Source organism: Pholis gunnellus, assembly GCF_910591455.1.
Source record: "Pholis gunnellus genome assembly, chromosome: 5".
Classification (NCBI taxonomy): Eukaryota; Metazoa; Chordata; class Actinopteri; order Perciformes; family Pholidae; genus Pholis; species Pholis gunnellus.
Genome location: NC_136531.1, coordinates 27,625,085 through 27,645,500, shown reverse-complemented (window position 1 = coordinate 27,645,500; position 20,416 = coordinate 27,625,085). Strand labels below are relative to the sequence as shown.

The following is a 20,416-nucleotide window of genomic DNA, read 5'->3' as shown; positions in this document are numbered from 1 at the left end:
ACATTGGAACACTCAATACATCTTCATTATCCTCCTTCCTCAAGGCCTCCCTATTTTCAAACCTTGTTCCCTCTCTAGTTCGCTTTTCTTCATCAGACAAATTGTTAGTGCTGTGTATCTTTACAAAAGTATTAACCAATGTCTCAGCTTTCTCTTTATTAGTCAGCGCTACTTATTTTCCAGTTGTTAGCACAGGATAACTCCACTCTCTTCTGTCCCCTCCCATATTTCTAATCATCCCCACACTTCTCCTACTGGGGATGTATTTCCAACTGAGTCACAAAACGTCAGTTTCACCCAAACTTGTTTCATTCTTTTTCTTCTCTCGATACGCCGCCTTCTTCCCACTCACTCTCATTTCTTGTCTCTTCCTCACTTAACTCCATGCTATCACTATATCCTTCTCTCCCCGCCATCCTGAGCGGCAAGGAATACGTGAAAGAATACCGTTCCGGACCTATACAGGCCCTCGGTCGATATTCTCGCAGAGTACTCCCACAGCCAAGTTCAGATGTCTGCAAATCCAAAGTAAAATTCCTATAACCTAAATGTTTGTCCAAAGCAGTTACCGATGTCACATACATCCAAGTACCACCTGGAAACAACCTCTCCACTTGTTATACGGGTAGTTCCAAACGGCATGTAGATTGAGACACACGGTGATCCATTAAAGACAGCTGAGCAAACTAAGAAGCCTCTATTGCATTGATTTACATCTGTAAGTGCTGATTACTGTCTTTCAAAAGTCACTTTGCGACATTGGTTTGCTCCATGCATACTACAGTGCACTACCATTGCAATTCCTTGATATGGGGGCTGATACATGTCTTGAATTACTTATTGGTGTAGTGCAGGTCTACACAAGTAACTTTGAAGAAAGGCATAAGAACTAAGTTAAAATGCTCCAATCAAGCAGTGTGAAGTACTACTCAATTCTTCTCAAACTTACATAACGAGATGTTCTTAATAAAAATAAACATGAGCACATATGCGTTGCATCTATGAATAAGAGATCTGTAATCATGTGACAGGGTACTTATAAAATGAAACCTACTATAATTATAACCTTATCAGGGTTAATATGCACTAATATGCACTAAATCAAAAACAAAAAACATTACTGTAAAAGACAACACTACCAAAACCTAAAATGAGAGAAATATTAGCAGAAAATTGTGAATTGTCATTTACACACTGCAATTTGCTTAACAAAGTAGAGTCTTAGTGGAAATGATTAAAAACTGTTTTATTGCGTACGATCAATCCACATTTTTCTTTTGACTTCGTTCTCACAGCTAATCACGGGGGCCGAAATGCTGTCAGCTGAAAATAACTTTACTGTACCACAAGTAAAAGTCTGTCAAGTAAAAATGACAAATCACAAATATTACTTTTTAGATGACTGTTTTGGAGTTGGATCTCAGCTCTAATTAAATTATCTAGTTTACATGCTACTGTTGTGTAGAGATGTGTAAGCTGAAATGACACACTTTAATGGTGTTTGCTGATTTCGGCTGGTTTATATGAGCATAAAACTCTTGGCGAGTGCTTGGCTTTTAAAATGCAGTTGTATGTATAAAAGTTAAATCTCTCCTGATTTTCCAAAAGCACGATTCCTCAGTTGATGTTTTGTTTTGCAGCTACATATTTCAAATCCTGGCTTTGAGCATTAACAATAGATGTTAATTTGGTTCTTCTGAAATAATTTATTTTTCTTGTTTTGTAAAGTGTTGCAGCCTCTTCTCTTACTACTCTGTATTTGCCTCAGATAGCAGTAGAGCTAATGCATCAGGTGTCAAGTTTCTGCAAGTCTTATCCAGCCACTCCTTGTTCAAGGTTGTGATTTTGTGCACTCAGACTCAACCGAAGATTCATAGTGACATTGCATAAAACAACCCAAGGCACGAAACGTTCCCCTTCGTTGACAGAGCAGTGCGGAGGCAGAAACTCCAGATCTGTGACGTGAGTGTGTGTCTGTGAGCATGTTGTGATTGGCATTTTTGTGTGTGAATTTGTATCAGATACCTGGAGGCCCTCCTCTGCCTAGACTTGTCGTTGGATTAATATAATAACTTGTTGTGACTGATGGTGCTGTTATCCACAAGAACAGAGTAACACTTCCCTCTTTGATGTACATTTATATCTCGAACTCAACCCTAAACCTCCACAGCAGTCTAACTTTACCACAACTATGGCTGTTGACTGTCAATCAAGTTGAACCAGGATGGTTTAAAGATATGCACTGTATCTTGTCCTGTGTTTCAATTTTTGTATTAAAAAGATAAAAACCTCAGGTTAACAAACCTCTCAGGGCCCTGTTCCTCGTACGTGGCTAACTGAGTTAGCCGGATAATTTTCAGGATAAGATTACATAAATCAGGCTTTTCGGTTCCTCGAAGCAAGTTTGGAAAAATCACCATAGCAACACATCCATAAACTTGAACCTGCTCCAGCGCAGGCTAACTTAAGTGAGCTGGATAAGCTGCCACTCCCCTGGAAAAAAATGTCAGCTCCCTTCCTCAGAGATCCATCGATGAGGAAGCGATATTAGTCAGATTAACGTTTTATAGGGAGAGAGTTCTTCGAGATCGCCAAGATCCGTTATCACATCATGATGACTTCCTGTACGAGCGCTATCGATTCTGCCGACAAGGAATCATTTATTTAAAGACCTTCTCGAGCCGTACATTGAACACCACACGCTGCAGCCGAGCATTGACTGTCTCACAGACTGTATCACAGCCTCGCGCTGTTTTGCGAGTGGTTCATGTTTGTACAGTGTCGGTGATGCGGAGAACATCGGGAAAGCCGCTGCATGCCGTGCTGTTCATAAAGTTTATTTGCCGCTTAAGAAACGTATGGATGTGTTCATTACATCACCATGGCACATGTTGTATTGATCACCATTCTGAATAATGTGTGTGTGCTCAGTGTTTACTTGCTCCCGTGTCCTCTTGATGGCTGGGTTGCAACTACATGATGGTTGAAAGCACTCATAATGATATGACAGTATTATTAGTACACCATAGATATCATTGTTGTAGAACATGATTAAGGTGGACTCATGATAAGAATAGAGAGAATCACACACAATTTATTTTCACTGCTTATTATGAATAATACATACATACTGATCCGCCCATACACAGATTCACACACATATTCAAACTCCTATTCTATATGGTAATCTACACATACATGTATATACACATATATAGTACATGATATATAAGCGCATACAGTACATATTGTCAGGATCCCTGTCTGAACCATTGTGTGTTAACCTCTGTTTTCCCCCAATCTCCTCTCCTCATGTGTGTGGTCATTCCCCTGTTTGTTATTGTACGTCATGTGCTCGGTGTTTGTTTTCTTGGACCTGCCTCCAGACGATTTCCATGGCCACACCCCTGATTGGCACTCAGCTGCGGACAATCTGGATCGTTACCAGCTGATCCTGATTCTACTGATCACCGCCTGGCTGCTTATCAACCCTGGCCCTGCAGGCCTGGGTTGTCAGTCCGTTTCGTCTTCTGCCTCGGTAGTCTTACCTCTGTTCCGTGAATTATCTGTTGATGTTTTCCTGGACTAACTTCTTTCCTCTCCACTACGGTTGTAGATTATTCGCTGTTCTGCCTGGCCTCCAGTGTCGAACCACGGGATCTCACACCGTCGATCTGCCTGCCTCCGGTGTCGTGCCACGGGACACACATCGTCGATTTGGCTACCTGTGTCGGACCACGGGCTCCACACATCCTCGCCTTTAAGTCCTGGTGAAATAAAATCTGTTTTGCCAGACTCTGTCTCCTGTGGTCTTACTATTGGGTCCTCATCTTGACCTCCCGTGACACATATATCCTCATAAGTATCTATTAATTCGTATCAATTAGATACTCTTTGGGCTTGTTTCTACTTATTCTGAAAGAGTTGAGATAATTATTTTCACATCAAGATCTCATTGGATGATGCATTCCATTAAGCCTACTGCCAGCAGGCACATTTAAAGAAATATAATCTGATTGATTGGGGTGCTGAGGCACTTAATATTAGCCGATACATTTTCCCAACACTTAGGCATTTAACTTGTCTGCGATATTTTGCCATGCTTCTTGTCTTGAATTCCTCATATGCGTTCATGATCATCTCCTGCTCATCAGCGAAGAAAAAAGAGGCTCTTTCTTTGAGTTTATTTGCCGTTGTACTGTTTGAAAATCATGGTTTCGGTGATCGACGCTTCCCCCTTTTGAAGTAGGACGGGCACGCGCAATTATCCTGGTTACTGAAGTCTGGTTAGAATTAACGAGATTGTTTGAGCGCGGATCAGCCTTTGAAAAACCGAGATAGCTTGACTTCAATCATCGGGTTAATTTAAGCTGGCTAATAGGACATTTGATCGACTTAGTTGAACCACGTACGAGGAACGGGGCCCAGATGTACCCAGATACCTAGGGTATCTTTTCGTTATCCGGCTTAACTAACCATAACAATCGCGGTCACACTAAGTGATCCTCCAACGTGGTTATCGATTTGGTAAGTCAACCCTGGGTTTCTCAATCTAGCTATGAGCATGTTTCCAAAGAATGGCAGATATTGCAGCATATGATCAATTGCATACATGGACTAGTTTACTGTCAGTAGAGCAGCATATTTTACAAACGAAGAGCAAGCTATAATATTAGTCAAATATGAGGAAGTTAAACACATAGTACAGGCTAAAAGTAACAGTTGCAACTGCAGGAAGGACACCTGGCAAAAATCCCAGTAAATAAACTGATTCATAATATCACTACCCATCTAAGACAAGAGTAGATCTGACTATTATTACATTTGTGTAGTCCATTAAATTAATGTGTTGCTTGAATGTATTCTAATTCTCGGACCATCAGCACCGGTTCCCCCCCAATGCTGCGTTCTTTACCCTCTGCTGTATACAAACAGCTGCACTTCCAGTCACCAATCTGTCAAGCTCCTGAAGTTCAAGAATGACACCACCCTCATTGGACTCATCTCTGGTGGGGGTGAGTCTGCCTACAGGTGGGAGATTGACCATCTGTCAGTGACCTAGAGGTCAACGCTCTAAAGACAATGGAGATGGTTGTGGATTTCCAGAAGAACGCAGTCATACCTGTCCCTATCACCCTGTGTGATTTCCCCGTAGACGCTGTGGAGTCCTTTTGCTTCCTGGGCTCCACCATAGCCCAGGACCTCAAGTGGGAGCTGAACATCAGCTCCATCACTAAGAAGGCTCAGCAAAGGATGTACTTCCTGATGGTGCACTTCTACACAGCCATCATTGAGTCCATCCTCTGCTCCTCCATCACGGTCTGATACGCTGCAGCCACTGCCAAGGACAAGGGCAGGCTGCAGCACATCCTTCGTTCTGCCGAGAGGGTGATTGGCTGCAATCTGTCGTCCCTCCAGGACTTGTTCGCTTCAAGGACCCTGAAGCGAGCAAGAAAGATTGTAGTCGACCCCTCTCACCCTGGACATAATCTGTTCGTGCCCCTTCCATCTGGCAGGAGGCTGAGGTCCATCAGGACCAAGACCTCACGCCACATGAACAGTTTCTTCCCATCGTCAGTCGGGCTCATTAACAGAGCCCGGGACCCCCACTGACTCTGTCATCCCCAGGACAATCTCCTACTGGTCACTCCCCTGCACATCTCTGTTTCTTTATTTAAACACACTCGACACTTTTAACATTTCACTTCTTTACAGTCCTGTTGTATATTGTATATGTTTCTATTTCTTGCACTGTGTTGATTGTTGTTGATTGTTTAATGTTATTGTTTAATGTTATTGTTAAATGTTATGCACCACCTGCCATGACAAATTCCTTGGCAATAAACGGTTCTGATTCAGATTCAGATTATTTACTATTTCAGTCCATCACTCCTATTGGATACAATAAAATGAACTATCAAACATTTATAACTGAGATTTGGGAACACCGTGACATCAACATAACAACAGGGCTTTACTACCCCATTAAACAAAATGTCCATTTAGTTTCGTATATTTTATTTTTGACAATAGTCAAACACTGTCAGAGCGTTGTTGAGAGCTGGAGGCGGGCAGAAATTTGACAGCGGTGGCCTCCTCAAAATTCACTATGCAAGACAACCCTAAACAACCATTTATGACTTTTAAGCAAAAAACATTAGAAAACCTCAAACATTCCTGACAATTCTCTCTAATAAGCACACTTATTTTTTTGTTAACTCAAATAGATAGTGTAGGTGACTATCAGCAACTTAAAATTAGTCCGGTGTGTCAGGATCCATGTCTGACCTGTCATATACGGTAGTCTAATGCGCTTGCGCATATACTGGGGTTTATACGGGAAGTTCCAAACGGCATGTAGAGTGAGACACACGGTGATCCATTAAAAGACAGCTGAGCAAACTAAGAAGCCTCTATTGCATTGATTTACATGGTGTCAGAAGTGAAAACAGAGTCATGGCAAAGTTCAACCCCCCGACAAACTTTTCCTTCGATAAGCCAGGAGAATGGTCGGAGTGGCAGCAGCGTTTTGTGAGATTCAGAACCGCCACCAAGCTGGACAAAGAAGATGGCGCCGTGCAGGTTAGCAGCCTGATATACGCTATGGGAAGCGAGTCGGAGAACATCTTACGTTCGTTTGCATTTACCGAAGATGGACATAGAGATGATTTTGTTATGGTGCTTGGAAAGTTCGATGAGTACTTTGTGCCGAGAAGGAATGTAATACACGAACATGCTTGTTTCCCTCTGCGCATGCAAAGACCGGGAGAGAAAGCTGAGACTTTTATCAGGGCTTTGTACGAACTGGCAGAGCATTGCGAATTCGGCGCGAGCAGAGATGAGAATATCCGCGACCGAATCGTCGTTGGAATACTTGACAAAGACGTCTCACGGAAGTTGCAGCTGACAAAGGACCTGACGCTAGCGCTGACCATAGAGACAGTCAGGCAGTCGGAAGAGGTTGCTTCGCAAGTCAGCATGCAAGGAGAGACAACGGGGGTGATACAAGAAGTCACTCACGAGCGCAGCAAATACTCCAACCACTACGGTAAGCCAAAAGGGGAAAATAAAGGACAATGTGGACAGTGTGGGAAAGCGTGGCACAGTAAAGATGAAAATTGCCTGGCCAGAAACTCCACATGCAATACATGTAACAAAGTTGGACATTGGAGTAGAGTGTGTAGGAGCAGGAAGGCAGTGAGTGAGGTTACAGAGCAAACGGAGCAACAGCAGTCATACTTTCTTGGGGCTGTGAGTAAAGCAGGCGGGTCACCAGAGCAATGGGCCGTCGAGTTGCTGGTGGGCTCTACACCAGTTGACTTCAAAATCGACACAGGGGCCGATGTTAACATCGGAGACCTACCACTCACTCATCCCCAAAAGACCACTGGAGTCTGCAGATATACCACTGGACAGCCCAGGCGGCGAGCTGCAGTGCATAGGACAGATCCAGAGCACTGTGACCTACAAAGGGAAGACTCACCCACTCACAGCATATGTCAAACGCGGACATACTGTAAACAACCTACTCAGCAGGCCGTTGTCCGTGGAAATTAATCTGGTGAGGAGAGTGGAAGAAACGGTGTGCGACAGACGACATCCACAGGCATATGGCGAGCATGGGACATTAAAGACTGAACCGGTGAGAATACTGCTGAAAGACAACGCTCAGCCATATGCTATATACACAGCACGACGCGTACCTCTCCCTATGCTGCAAAAGGTAAAGGAGGAGCTCCAGAGGATGGAGGGAAATGGCATCATCGACAGGGTGACACAGCCCACGGACTGGTGTGCACCCATGGTGCCAGTCTTGAAGAAGAGCACAGGTAAAGCCCGCATCTGTGTTGATCTGAAGAGGCTGAACGAGGCTGTGAAAAGAGAACAGTATATCCTGCCTACTACTGATGAGATTACAGCAAAGCTGAGTGGGGCCACTGTCTTCTCTTCGCTCGATGCCGCCAGTGGGTTCTTCCAGATACCGTTGCACCCAGACAGCTGTAAGCTCACTACCTTCATTACGCCATTTGGCAGATTCAACTTCAAGTGGCTACCGTTCGGAATAACGAGCGCTCCGGAAATCTTCCAGAGGAAGATGATGGAGACCCTGCAGGGGCTGGAGGGTGTCGAGGTCTTCATGGACGACATTCTGGTCTATGGGGCCACAGAGGAGGAGCATGACGGTCGCCTGGAGAAGGTAATGCAGCGCATAGAGACAGCTGGTCTGAAGCTAAATCGTGAGAAGTGCTCAATCAAGCAGAGTCAGCTGCGGTTTCTCGGGCATCTCATTGACCGGTCCGGCATCCGGCCTGACCCAGACAAAGTGGAAGCTATTCGGCAGCTGTCACCACCAGCAGACGTGTAAGAGTTGAGGAGAATACTGGGAATGGTGAATTATCTTGGAAGATACATCCCCGAACTCTCAACGGTAGGACAGCCGCTGTACGAGCTCCTGAAGGACAAGAATACATGGACATGGAGCCATGCACAACAAACAGCTTTTGAACACATCAAGGAGCTGTTGACAACTGCACCAGTACTCGCTTTCTATGACTTGAGCAAGCCCACGGCTGTGTCAGCGGACGCAAGTAGTTATGGATTGGGGGGGTGTATTCCTTCAGCTCCACGGGGAGCAGTGGAAGCCTGTGGCATATTGCTCCAGACGCCTCACTGAAGCAGAAACACGCTATGCCCAAATAGAAAAGGAAGGTCTGGCTGGTGTGTGGGCATGCGAGAAGTTCAACAGATACCTCAATGGACTGGAGCAGTTCAAGCTAATCACTGACCACAAGCCGCTAGTGCCTCTCATTAACAGCCGCAGCCTGGACAATGTACCTGTACGATGTCAGCGTCTCCTCATGAGGCTCATGAGATTCAATCCAGTGGCAGAGTATGCTCAGGGGAAAACTCTGATCATCACGGACACCCTGTCACGCAGCCCACTGGCCAGCACGTGCACAGAGACAGACACACACAGTGAGGTGGCATGCTACGTGGCTAGTGTAGTAGAGGGGATCCCTGCGTCTACAAGCAAGATGGATGAAATCAAAATGGCGACAACAGCCAACACCGAACTGCTGTCAGTTGTGAAGCTCATAAAGAAAGGATGGCCTGAACACTTAAGCAATGTGCCCATGGACGCGAGAGAGTACGTCCAAGTGAAATCAGAGCTATCGGAACACAATGGCCTTGTCCTCAGAGGATGCAGGATTGTTGTGCCAAGGCCAATGAGAGGTGAGATCCTCCAGAAAATTCACGAAGGGCACCAGGGCCTAGTCAAATGTAGGGAGAGAGCGTGCTCATCTGTGTGGTGGCCCGGACTCTCTACGGAGATAAACAAGCTTGTGACGTCATGTCAGGTGTGCTGTGAACTGAAAAGAACACAACAAAAGGAACCTCTCATCTCCACACCGCTTCCGGAGCGACCCTGGAAGAGAATTGCAATGGACCTTTGTGAGCACAACCACCACAACTACCTGGTAATCTCAGATTATTACTCCAGGTCTCTAGAGATAATGCAGCTGCCCTCGACAACGAGTGCACAAGTTATCCAAAGACTGAAAACAGTCTTCGCCAGGTTTGGCATTCCAGATGAGGTGGTGAGCGATAATGGACTCCAATTTTCAAGTGCAGAGTTCAAGGAGTGTGCGAGGCAGCTTGACTTCAAGCACTGCACATCCAGCCCTCACCACCCACAGGGCAATGGGCATGCAGAGAGAGCCGTACAGACGGCAAAGAAAATTCTGAAGCTAGAAGATCCTGTGATGGCTCTGATGAGCTATAGGTCCACCCCCTGCTCCACCACAGGCTTCAGTCCAGCCGAGCTGTTGATGGGGAGGAAAATCAGAATCACACTCCCCACTCTGGAGAAAAATCTCCTACCCAAATGGCCCAGCAGGACAGCTGTGAAAGAGAGGGACGGGAGGGAAAAGGCTAAACAGGCTCACTACTTCAACCGCCGTCATGGAGCCAGGCCCTTACCTGCCCTGCGACCAGGAGATGTTGTATTCTCCAAGTTGGACCATGAAAAGTCTTGGCCAGCGGTGATCTCAAACGAGAGCACCACCCCGAGATCCTTCGTCATCATGATGCAGCATGGAGCAGAGCTGCGGCGGAACCGCCGTCACCTCCAACCATTGCCGGTTCCCCAGCCCATCCCAGCAGCGCACGGGGAGATCACAGGGACAGACACACACTCAGAGCCACCATGTTAGAGACTGTTCCTGTCAGTCAGAGTGTGGCTACACCCACAACACCTCTACCCGGTCAGACTGTGACCAGATCTGGACGGGTGTGCAAGCAAGTCGACAGGCTTGACCTATAGATAAGTGCAGATCATATGGCCTTTGGAGGGTGGAGGGGGGGGGGGAGAGAAAAGAAAAGTTGTACTGACATTGATGTTGATAATGTTTATTTGTTGGTTGATTGGAAAGAGACCAGGGCCCTATTCCTCGTACGTGGTTCAACTAAGTCGATCAAATGTCCTATTATCCAGCTTAAATTAACTCGATGATTGACATCAGGCTATCTCGGTTCCTCAAAGGCTGATCCGCGCTCAAACAGTCTCGTTAATTCGAACCAGACGTCAGTCATCAGGATAATTGCGCGTGCCCGTCCTACTTCAAAAGGGGGAAGCGTCGATCACCGAAACCATGATTCTCTAACAGTATAACGGCAAGTAAACTCAAAGAAAGAGCCTCTTTTTACTCCGCTGACGAGCAAGAGATGATCATGAACGCATATGAGGAATTCAAGACAAGAAGCATGGCAAAATATCGCAGACTTCGTTAAATGCGCAAGTGTTGGGAAAACGTAAGAGCCTCATCACCCCAATCAATCAGATGATATTTCTTTAAATGTGCCTGCTGGCAGTAGGCTTAATGGAACGCATCATCCAATGAGATCTATAGCGAAAATAATTATATCAACTCTTTCAGAATAAGTAGATAAAAACAAGCCCAAAGAGAATCTAACTGATACGAATTAATAGATACTGATGAGGATATATGTAGGTGTATGCACTTATCTATCATGTACTATATATATATGTGTGTATATACATGTATGTGTAGATTACCATATAGAATAGGAGTTTGAATATGCGTGCGAATCTGTGTATGGGCGGATCAGTATGTATGTATTATTCATAATAAGCAGTGAAATAAATTGTGTGTAATTCTCTCTATTCTTATCATGAGTCCACCTTAATCATGTTCTACAATAATGATATCTATGGTGTACTAATAACACTGTCATATCATTATGAGTGCTTTCGAACATCATGTAGTTCAACCAGCCATCAAGAGGACACGGGAGCAAGTAAACACTGAGCACACACACATTATTCAGAATGGTGAGTCAATACAATATGTGCCATGGTGATGTAATGGACACATCCATACGTTTCTTAATCGCCAAATAAACGTTATGAACAACACGGCATGCAGCGGCTTTCTCTATGTTCTCCACATCGCCGACACTGTACAAACATGAACCACTCGCTACACAGCGCGAGGCTGTGATACAGTCTGTGAGACAGTCAATGCTCGGCTGCAGCGTGTGGTGTTCAATGTAGGGCTCGAGAAGGTCTTTAAATAAATGATTCCTTGTCGGCAGAATCGATAGCGCTCGTACAGGAAGTCATCATGATGTGATAACGGATCTTGGCGATCTCGAAGAACTCTCTCCCTATAAAACGCTAATCTGACTAATATCGCTTCCTCATCGATGGATCTCTGAGGAAGGGAGCTGACACTTTTCCCCGGGGGAGTGGCAGCTTATCCAGCGGATCTAGCTCAAGCCTGCTCTGGAGCAGGTTCAGGTTTATGGATGTGTTGCTATGGTGATTTTTCCAAACTTGCTTCGAGGAACCGAAAAGCCTCACTTATGTAATCTCATCCTGGAAATGATCCGGCTAACTCAGTTAGCCACGTACGAGGAATAGGGCCCAGGTTATGTTGAAATGAGTTGATTTGAGTTAATCTTGGTTTACGCTATGTGCTGTCTGAATAGCCATTTTCAGTTAAAATGTTCCTTGATGTTGTTGACATAACACTCAAAAGAGGGGGAGATGTCATATACGGTAGTCTAATGCGCTTGCGCATATACTGGGGTTTATATGGGAAGTTCCAAACGGCATGTAGAATGAGACACACGGTGATCCATTAAAAGACAGCTGAGCAAACTAAGAAGCCTCTATTGCATTGATTTACATGACCCATTGTGTGTTAACCTCCGTTTCGACCCAATCTCCTCTCCTCATGTGTCTGTCATTCCCCTGTTTGTTTTGTTATGCCATGTGCTTGGTGTTGTTTTCTCGGGCCTGCCCTCGGACACCTCCCATTGCCACACCCCTGATTGATGCACAGCTGCTGACAATCTGGCTCATTACCACCAGCAGTATATTAACTCTGGTTCTGCAGGCCTGGGTTGTCAGTCTGTATTGTCTTCTGCCTCGGTAGCCTCTGCCGCCGTTCTGTAAGTTGAACCCCATTGACTATTCCCGAACTAATCTCTCTCCTCTCTGCTGCGGGTGTAGAGTACCTGTCGACCTGCATTGCCTGCTAGTTGGTAGAGGACATAATATGCAGTATTATCTCATGTCTGTCTGAATATACCTATAGTCACCCTCTTTCTGAAACGCTCCATTTTTGCGACTGTCTCTTTCAGGCCCCCTCACCTGAAAAAGCCCATTCTACTCTGATGGGCTTGCAGAAAAATATGTCTCTCAAGCCATGGGCGGTATATTCTAATGATCTAAATCTTAATGGCTTGTTCAATCACATGTTTTCTGATCGAGGCAGCTGACAACAAACTGAGTTGTCATGATATGTTCTCTTTAATGCATATTGTGTTATTTGCCCACTCATTGTCACTTTTTGTCAGGCGGCATCCTCAAAGCCAATGCAGCAGAAGTGCTTTAAACTTGCATTCTTTCAAATGGTCAACAGGGGGCGTCTCCTCTAGTTTCCAAAATAAAGTCAGATTGCATAGTCTATGACAAAAGAACACTTCTTCTCCCTTGATATATTACCTCTGTTAACATTAGTTTATGATCTCAACTGATAGTTTTTAAGTCTTCATTACACATTTATTTAGTAAATCATGGTCTAATTTGGAGTAAGAGACAGTAAAGCAGGGTATGCTCTAGGCATGCAATTTGGCTGTCGCCGACCGGCCCGTGGGACGTCAATGGGAAATTAGGAATAAAACGTAAATAAGTTTACATCATCTACGGAATATAGCTGCATTGCTTTAATTTTGAAAGCGACTGTTGCTGTTTTTTCCCCCTCAATTTACGTACGTTAGTACGTTGGTAAATGTGTGCGAGCAGCAGCGCCACTGCAATGAGTTGGCAAACTGAGTTTAGTGGAGATTTGAGTTAGCTGTTAGCCCTCAAAAATGTCAGCCTGTGTTAAAAAAATAAATATTTAGTTTTTAGCAAAACATGGACTTCTAAGTATTTATTTACTGAAGTCGAAGGTAAAGCCACGTGCTTAGTTTGTGGAGAACAGATCGTAGTATTTAAGTATCACAATGGGAATAGCCATTATGAGATGAAACACATGGAGGAATATGAAAATTTGACTGATGCAGAGTGGACTCATCCAGCTCCGCTGTCACAAAGACAGATACAGGAGAACATTCCTGCCCATACATTGCAATAAGACTGTACAATAACCACACCGCTACACTGTTTGTTTGCTGTCGGTAAATCTTTGCACTACTGTTTATTTAGTTAATTTAATACTATACTATTTTACTGTATATATTGTGCATTTTTATACTTAATAATTTTTGTTTTTTTTACTCTGTCACTTTGATTGCTTAAGTATATTTTTTACTGCTGTAGCGAACAAATTTCCCCTTGCGGGATGAATAAAGTACCTATCCATCTATCTATCGACCTACAAATGTGAACAAACATTCTCCGTGATGAAGTTTAACAAATCTAGATCCTCTCTCACTGACGATCACCTGATCCTTGACATCTCCACCTCAGACATTCAACCTGACTTCAGCGCACTCGTTCAAGCCCAACACAGACTAGAGTTCTTGCACTGAACTGAAAGATAGAAAATTAGGTAATTGGACTACAAACAATAGGAATAAAAGTACTAATTTTGAAGAAACATGATCCCTGTCTGTGTTTTACTATTATATATGAATATTGCATATGTATATTTTTTGTATCATTATTCCTGCTGCAGATGTTTAAGGTGGAGCTCATTTTAACTCTTGTGGCCCCTTGGGAAAAATAATTGCCCACCCCTGCTCTAGGGCCTATCCTACCTTCTGATTGACAGGTCGCTGCGACGACCCTCTCCGTTTGGGTGTTGTCCGCGTTTTCTTCTTACCACTTTAATCCTTTCACAGTGTGTTTTCAGTTCATTAAAGTTAATTGTAACCGTTTTGGTTGCCTAAAATGTCTTATTCAGCGTTTGATTGTACTTAACTTCACAAGGTCCATTTCTTATAGCAGTCTATGTTTTTTGTCACTTAAGTTCAGGAAGTCTCATAAGTGCTTCTAGGTAATACAATGGTGACATTTCAGATGTTCACAAATGTCTCCAAAATGGAGCAAAACTTATGCATCTTATCCATTTTAGTTGACACCCATCACTCATTAAATAGGAACAAAATGCCCACATGCTGCACAACCCTTGGACCCAACAGGCCCAGGTGCTGGCTCATTTATGACAGGACCTCTTTCTGCAGAATGGGTTCTTCTGACAGCCTCACCCTGTTGGAGAGTGACAGAATTAGTGTATCATATTTAGTCTACATATGTTTTTTGTGTGTAAAATCTTTGCCGTCAACAACTATCTGTCCGCCAGAGCGCCACAGAGCGCACCATTGTGGCCACACTCTGCTCTCCTCACCTGGCACATCTTCACCACCAGAGATAGTTGTCTTAATAATTGTCAGTTTCACACGGTTTCACTTCAAAGAGACAGTGTTTTTGTTTTGTTTTTAGCAAAAAGCCTGTTTACCAAGGACCGGACGCCATTGACCTCATAGCTGTCGACGGAGGCAATTGTTATGACTGATTTTTCTTCTATTCTTGTAAAACCCAATTTGTGTTTTAGACCAAAATGTAAAGGTATTTTAGATGCAGAATGTTGTAAGAATATGGTGTGCACTCGTTGGAAAAGTAAAAAATCATCACCACTGGTAGTTTAGTTCTTGGATCAAGACCTTTGCTGATCCACTGGTTTGGTTGTTATTCTGTCCTATGGCAGGACATACTGTATATTAGCAATTTTCTGTAATTTTACTTGGATTGGCTCACCAGTGCCTTTATACTCCTCCCCTAGTCCCTCTACTTCTCCTCCCACCTCCCTCTCCATCAGATTACATGGGTTACTTTTCCATTACTCTCATTTCCCCTTTCTTCTTCAGTCCAAAGCCACCCTCTCTGTTTCCCCTCAGCAAGGAGGGGGCCCAGTGCTGCTTAGCAACAGCCAACCCATTTGGACCGGTCGGTCAGTACTGGCCCCTCCTACTTATTTGGGGGGTGGAGGGTGGAGGTTAGGTTACCCCCTCTCCCACACACTCACTCACTCACTCACTCACACACACTCTCTCTCTCTCTCTCTCTCTCTCTCTCTCTCTCTCTCTCTCTCTCTCTCTCTCTCTCTCTCTCTCTCTCTCTCTCTCTCTCTCTCTCTCTCTCTCTCTCTCTCTCTCTCTCTCTCTCTCTCTCTCTCTCTGTGTAAACATAGACATGGGACTGACTTTCCCCCCTCCACACTAGACTTTGAGGAAAGTGTGTGTGTGTGTGTTCTTGTTACTGCAGCACTGAGCAGAATGCTCGTGTTTCAGAACCAAAGAGGGATGTGTATCTCTCTCCCTCGCTCTCTCTTGTCTCCTCCCTCTCTCTCGACCATCGTCACAGCCTGCGTAGTCTTACCTCGCCTGTGCTCACAAACACTCTTTCACACACAGAAGTGATGGGATAAGATACGACGCGTGGACGTGCAGTGCAGTGAGGAGGATGTGTGTCGAGGTGGGACGCCAGCCAAGTGCGTGTCAGTCGTCTGAAGCGAGGAGTGTGAGCGTCGAGCTTCCATGATTTTTATCTGGATGTGTTTTTCTGTGGCAGTGAAGTCTGAAAAGAAGCTGAGAGTAAGTTATGGCTGTGGCAACAGTTATGCACGGGATCAGCACGTGTGTATTGTGGGTTTTCCACTTCGTGTGTGTGTGTGTGTGTGTGTGTGTGTGTGTGTGTGTGTGTGTGTGTGTGTGTGCACGCGCATTCTGGAGCAAAGGTCTATTAGAAAGTAAATGGTAGGTACACTTTGAGATGTTGGCTGGTGCAAAACAAGTCAATCATTTAACATAACAACTTTTTTTCCCCTACAAAATAGTATAATTACGATACATTTGGATGTCATGTCCATTTTTTGAACTTTTTCCTGTCGTGTATGCTTTCCATTTTTCAGTACAGTGTTGAGAAATCCTGCAAGTTAATGTAAATGCCCAGGGCAAATTCCTGATTCATGATATTAGTAATTGCAAAGGTGATGGTGCTTTGGCTGAAATGAATATACAAAGCAGTCCTATGGTCTTTCCTCTAGTGGGTTTGATGGTTTCCAGATGCTTTGTTGAGATGATTGAAAATGCAACTAAATCCCTTTAAAATGTACGTAAGTGCAGTCGAAGCATTGTTTCACTGACTGCATGTGGCAGGTTTACAGTTGTCTGTGTTTCAGTGCGATTTAATATAAAAGCCAATGCAGACTTGCATTACATGCTTACAATATTAATTTTGTTAAATCCAAATTACTAACATCAACATCTTTGTCCAAAGTAGCTAATATGCATACATTTAAATTAAAATGTTTTTAAGTTCAGGCATGAGACCTTAATGTAAGTAATGAATTAACTCGAACAAGTGATGATTATTACCATCGGAGGATGACATAACCTTCTAATGATGCAGGAGACGAGGCGTCACTGTTCCAAGAGCAGGCTCAGTCTGTATAAACAGGATCACACAGCAGTTTAGAAAGCAGCAACACATCTAACAGAGGCAGAGAGAGGTATCATAGGAGCAGTGAAAGACTGAGATGTTTCTGATGATTTGAAAAGCTCCATATTTGTAGGTCATATTTTATACACTGCCAAAACTTTGTTAAAAACAATGACATTTTTGAAATAATTGCCAACAGGGTTTGTTCACAGGGCTGAGTGAGTTCTCCTTTCAGAAATTTGGTTCAGAAACACTATCAGACTGTGTAAACATTTCTGACCATGTATGGACAGATTACGTGTTCTTGTCCTATATTTCAATGACGGGAAACACTTCATATCCACCCTCACAAGCACTACTGCAGGGCTCTTTAGGGAGCAGTACCAAATACTGGGCAAGTTGGAACATGAATCAGAATCATAATGAATTAGTGGTATGGCCTAATAATATGGGTTGTGGTGAATGACCTATCTCAACCCGGTTTTCTACTATACTTTATTGCAATTTGGCCATTTTTGTTTTGATTGCCGATCATTAATGGGTAGAAGTAAATAGCGTCCTAGTTTACCCACTTGTATAATCACTACTACAGTACGTCACTGCAACCGTCCAAATGAGTCCTCGTCCACTGCCATATATCCAAGTATTGATCCATTAAGATAGTGGTGGTATCAGAGCTGGAGAGGGACAGCTAGCTGGTTATGTCTCTCACCAGCGCAGTTCCTCTACGATCCTCTTTGATGAATCATAGTGTGTGTACACACAATACACACACCCTGTCAGTAGTGTCACGTTTCCTGCTGCAACCTCACATGCACTGTTTCTGTCACGTCAGAATAAAATGAAATGCACATCCAAACATGCTCACACACATACATACCTCCGCAGTGACTGTAGGCGGGAATGACACAAGCTGGTTATTAAGTCACTCACACAGTCGCAGCCCTCTTCTCTCAGAATGACTAAGCAGTCTGTTTATTTCTATGGCAACCACTTTTCCTGCATCGGGGGTGTCCTTTGTGTGCAATGCAGCGATAGGCTGAGAGTAACTTTGACTGCTGTCTTTCATACACAGCTTTGTGTGTCATGCCTGTTGTGTGACTGTGTGTGCAGTGATACCAGCTCTGTGTCGGTGTGTGTTGCTGTAATGTGATGCAGTGGTGGCGTTCGCCAAGTATTTCTATGAAGGAAAGGTGAGCCTGCTGCCTCCTGCCTGTTAACAAGCTCCATGGTTGGCTGTGTCCCCGGCTGGACGTTTTTATTTAAATGTTATGTGATAGTAGTTTGAGAAGGTTCAGCGTAGTGATTTAGCTTTTTTCAACTGATGAAAAATTAAGCAATTAACAGAAAGTATCACTGTCCTTCAGCTCTAGTAATAATAGGGTTGTTCAAGTTTAGTGTCTTCCAATCATGTTAGTTGTGCTGGCTGTACTAAATGTACATTTGAAAGCAGTGGCAGAGATGATGCTCTAAAGCTCTTATTAAAGCTGTATCTCTTCAATTGTCCACTTGCCACTACAGTCAAAACATATGTAATCCCACTGTCACTGTGCCACCTCAAATCTAGACAAATAAGGCAGGTATTGCTGTCCCAACTCATTCGCTGCTCTAGGTACCCCTTTAGCGTCAATTTTAGTCAGGGACGGCGTGTCAATATATGCTTGTTATATGCATAGTGTCTTTAGAAACGTTTTGTCTTTACAGGAAGTTAGGTTTAGGAAAAGACTTTAGCTGTGTCTCAATTCAGCAACTCCATCCTTCGGAGGCTGCATTTGTAGACTGGTTGCATCACAGCGGCTGCGACTAAGCTGTCCCATCTCGAAGACTCCTTCAAATGCAGCCAACGAATGCAGCCTTCAGCTCCCAGATTCGGAGGACATATCTGATGTATCCTTTGCGGCCCAGCATATCCCAAGATGCATTGCGCACCGATGAAAATTGTATTTTAACCAACATGGCAGCCATTGAAGCAGCAGCTGGAGAAGCCGCAGTATTCACTCTTAAATGTAAGTATTGGGTTTCAACTCATTCGAATGTCACCGATACAAATGTTAAAACAAAAAAAGCGATCTTATAACATCACCTGTGTTAAAATGATCAGTTGGTAACTGACAAGCTAACTAACGTTAGCCGCTGCGCTATTAGCGGCAGCTCGTCTGCCTGCATCCGACCTGTTAGAAAAATTCACTCGAGACCGATGTAAAAATCATTATCACTGGACATTTATTCTTGCAAGAAGGAGACAGAGTTGATTCACATACAGAATATTTATCAAGGCTGCTCAAAGGTTTGTCTCTGAGTCCCTGGCAGAAAGAGAGAAAACAGGCAAAGGCGTTCGCACAGAGTACTTTGCATAAGGTCTGGAACATCACTTTTGGAAACGTTTCTTTGACAATGCGTTCTGTTAAAGGTCATCTTATCCTAATCAAGAAACGTCATGGTTGCAAATCAGCTCTGCGTAAACACTGACATGCTCAACAGGTTTATTATCTCTTATTTAGGACAAACAGATGAAATGCTCACCAAGTAGTCATCTGTGACACCTAATCACAAAACCAGCTGAGACACTTAGTGTCAGAGGAAGTTCACACAAAGTTTCACATGAGGACACAGGCCTTTGGAGCAAAACATTCCTTAGTTTTTGTTTTTTTCCCAACACGACTGTAGTTATTTAGCCTTGAAAAGTAACTTTTAATAACTTCCCTTTCAAACCTCAGAGGTTGACTAATATCTTACTGAGATTGTAACGATTTTACAGATGGTTTATACTAAATATTATGTCCATTAACGGACCAACGTGAGCTCAGGTAGACAGGTTGTGAACCTGAAATATCACTTTCAAAGTCTGGTAACGTTACAAATGTTGAGATTAAGTACACAAATAAACTGAACTTGGTTATTTTGCTACTTTTGTTTTGTGGGGTGAACCAAAACTAACGCTACATTTTGTTTTAGGGAGCCAGGAGCAAACGGCTCAGTTCATCAAGCTGAGGGGGAGAACGATGGCCAAACATTCAGCAACCGTAGCTTGGAAGTAAGCTATTAGTCCATTTGTAATATCTCCATTTGACCACCTTGTACTTACGGTTACAGTTACATTAGCTCTCATCCTATACAAAGCCTTTACTAATAAGACAACCAGTAGATCTTTTTGATGTGTTTTTGTTGCTGTCACAGAGATGTCACACACCTTTTTCTTTTATTTATTTAAACCCACAATAAGACATCCATGTAAATGATTTCTGTGAATTTGTGTATATTCTGCTGTGTAAAAGTTGTCAATTTTCTAAGTTTGAATCCTTATGTTAACATTATTGATAACGGTTTCTCTTTTCATAATTTTCTCAATGTGATTTGGGCAATTTTGGAGAAAATGTGCCTGCAGGGGGGGGGACACTTATAGAAAATAATGTAAAGTATTTGAATATGTTAATATTCAAA

General features: G+C 43.6%; 1 protein-coding gene across 4 annotated transcripts in view; it reads left to right on the top strand.

Annotated features, from left to right (window-relative positions):
* Positions 1 to 15,957: 15,957 nt before the first annotated feature.
* Positions 15,958 to 20,416, top strand: part of LOC306696503 (uncharacterized protein) — a 76,381-nt gene continuing 71,922 nt past the window's right edge. For all 4 annotated transcript variants that reach the window (XM_079160140.1, XM_079160142.1, XM_079160141.1 and 1 more), the window contains exon 1: positions 15,958 to 16,128. The gene's annotated coding sequence lies outside the window, so the exon portion shown is untranslated. The remainder of the gene's footprint in view (positions 16,129 to 20,416) is intronic.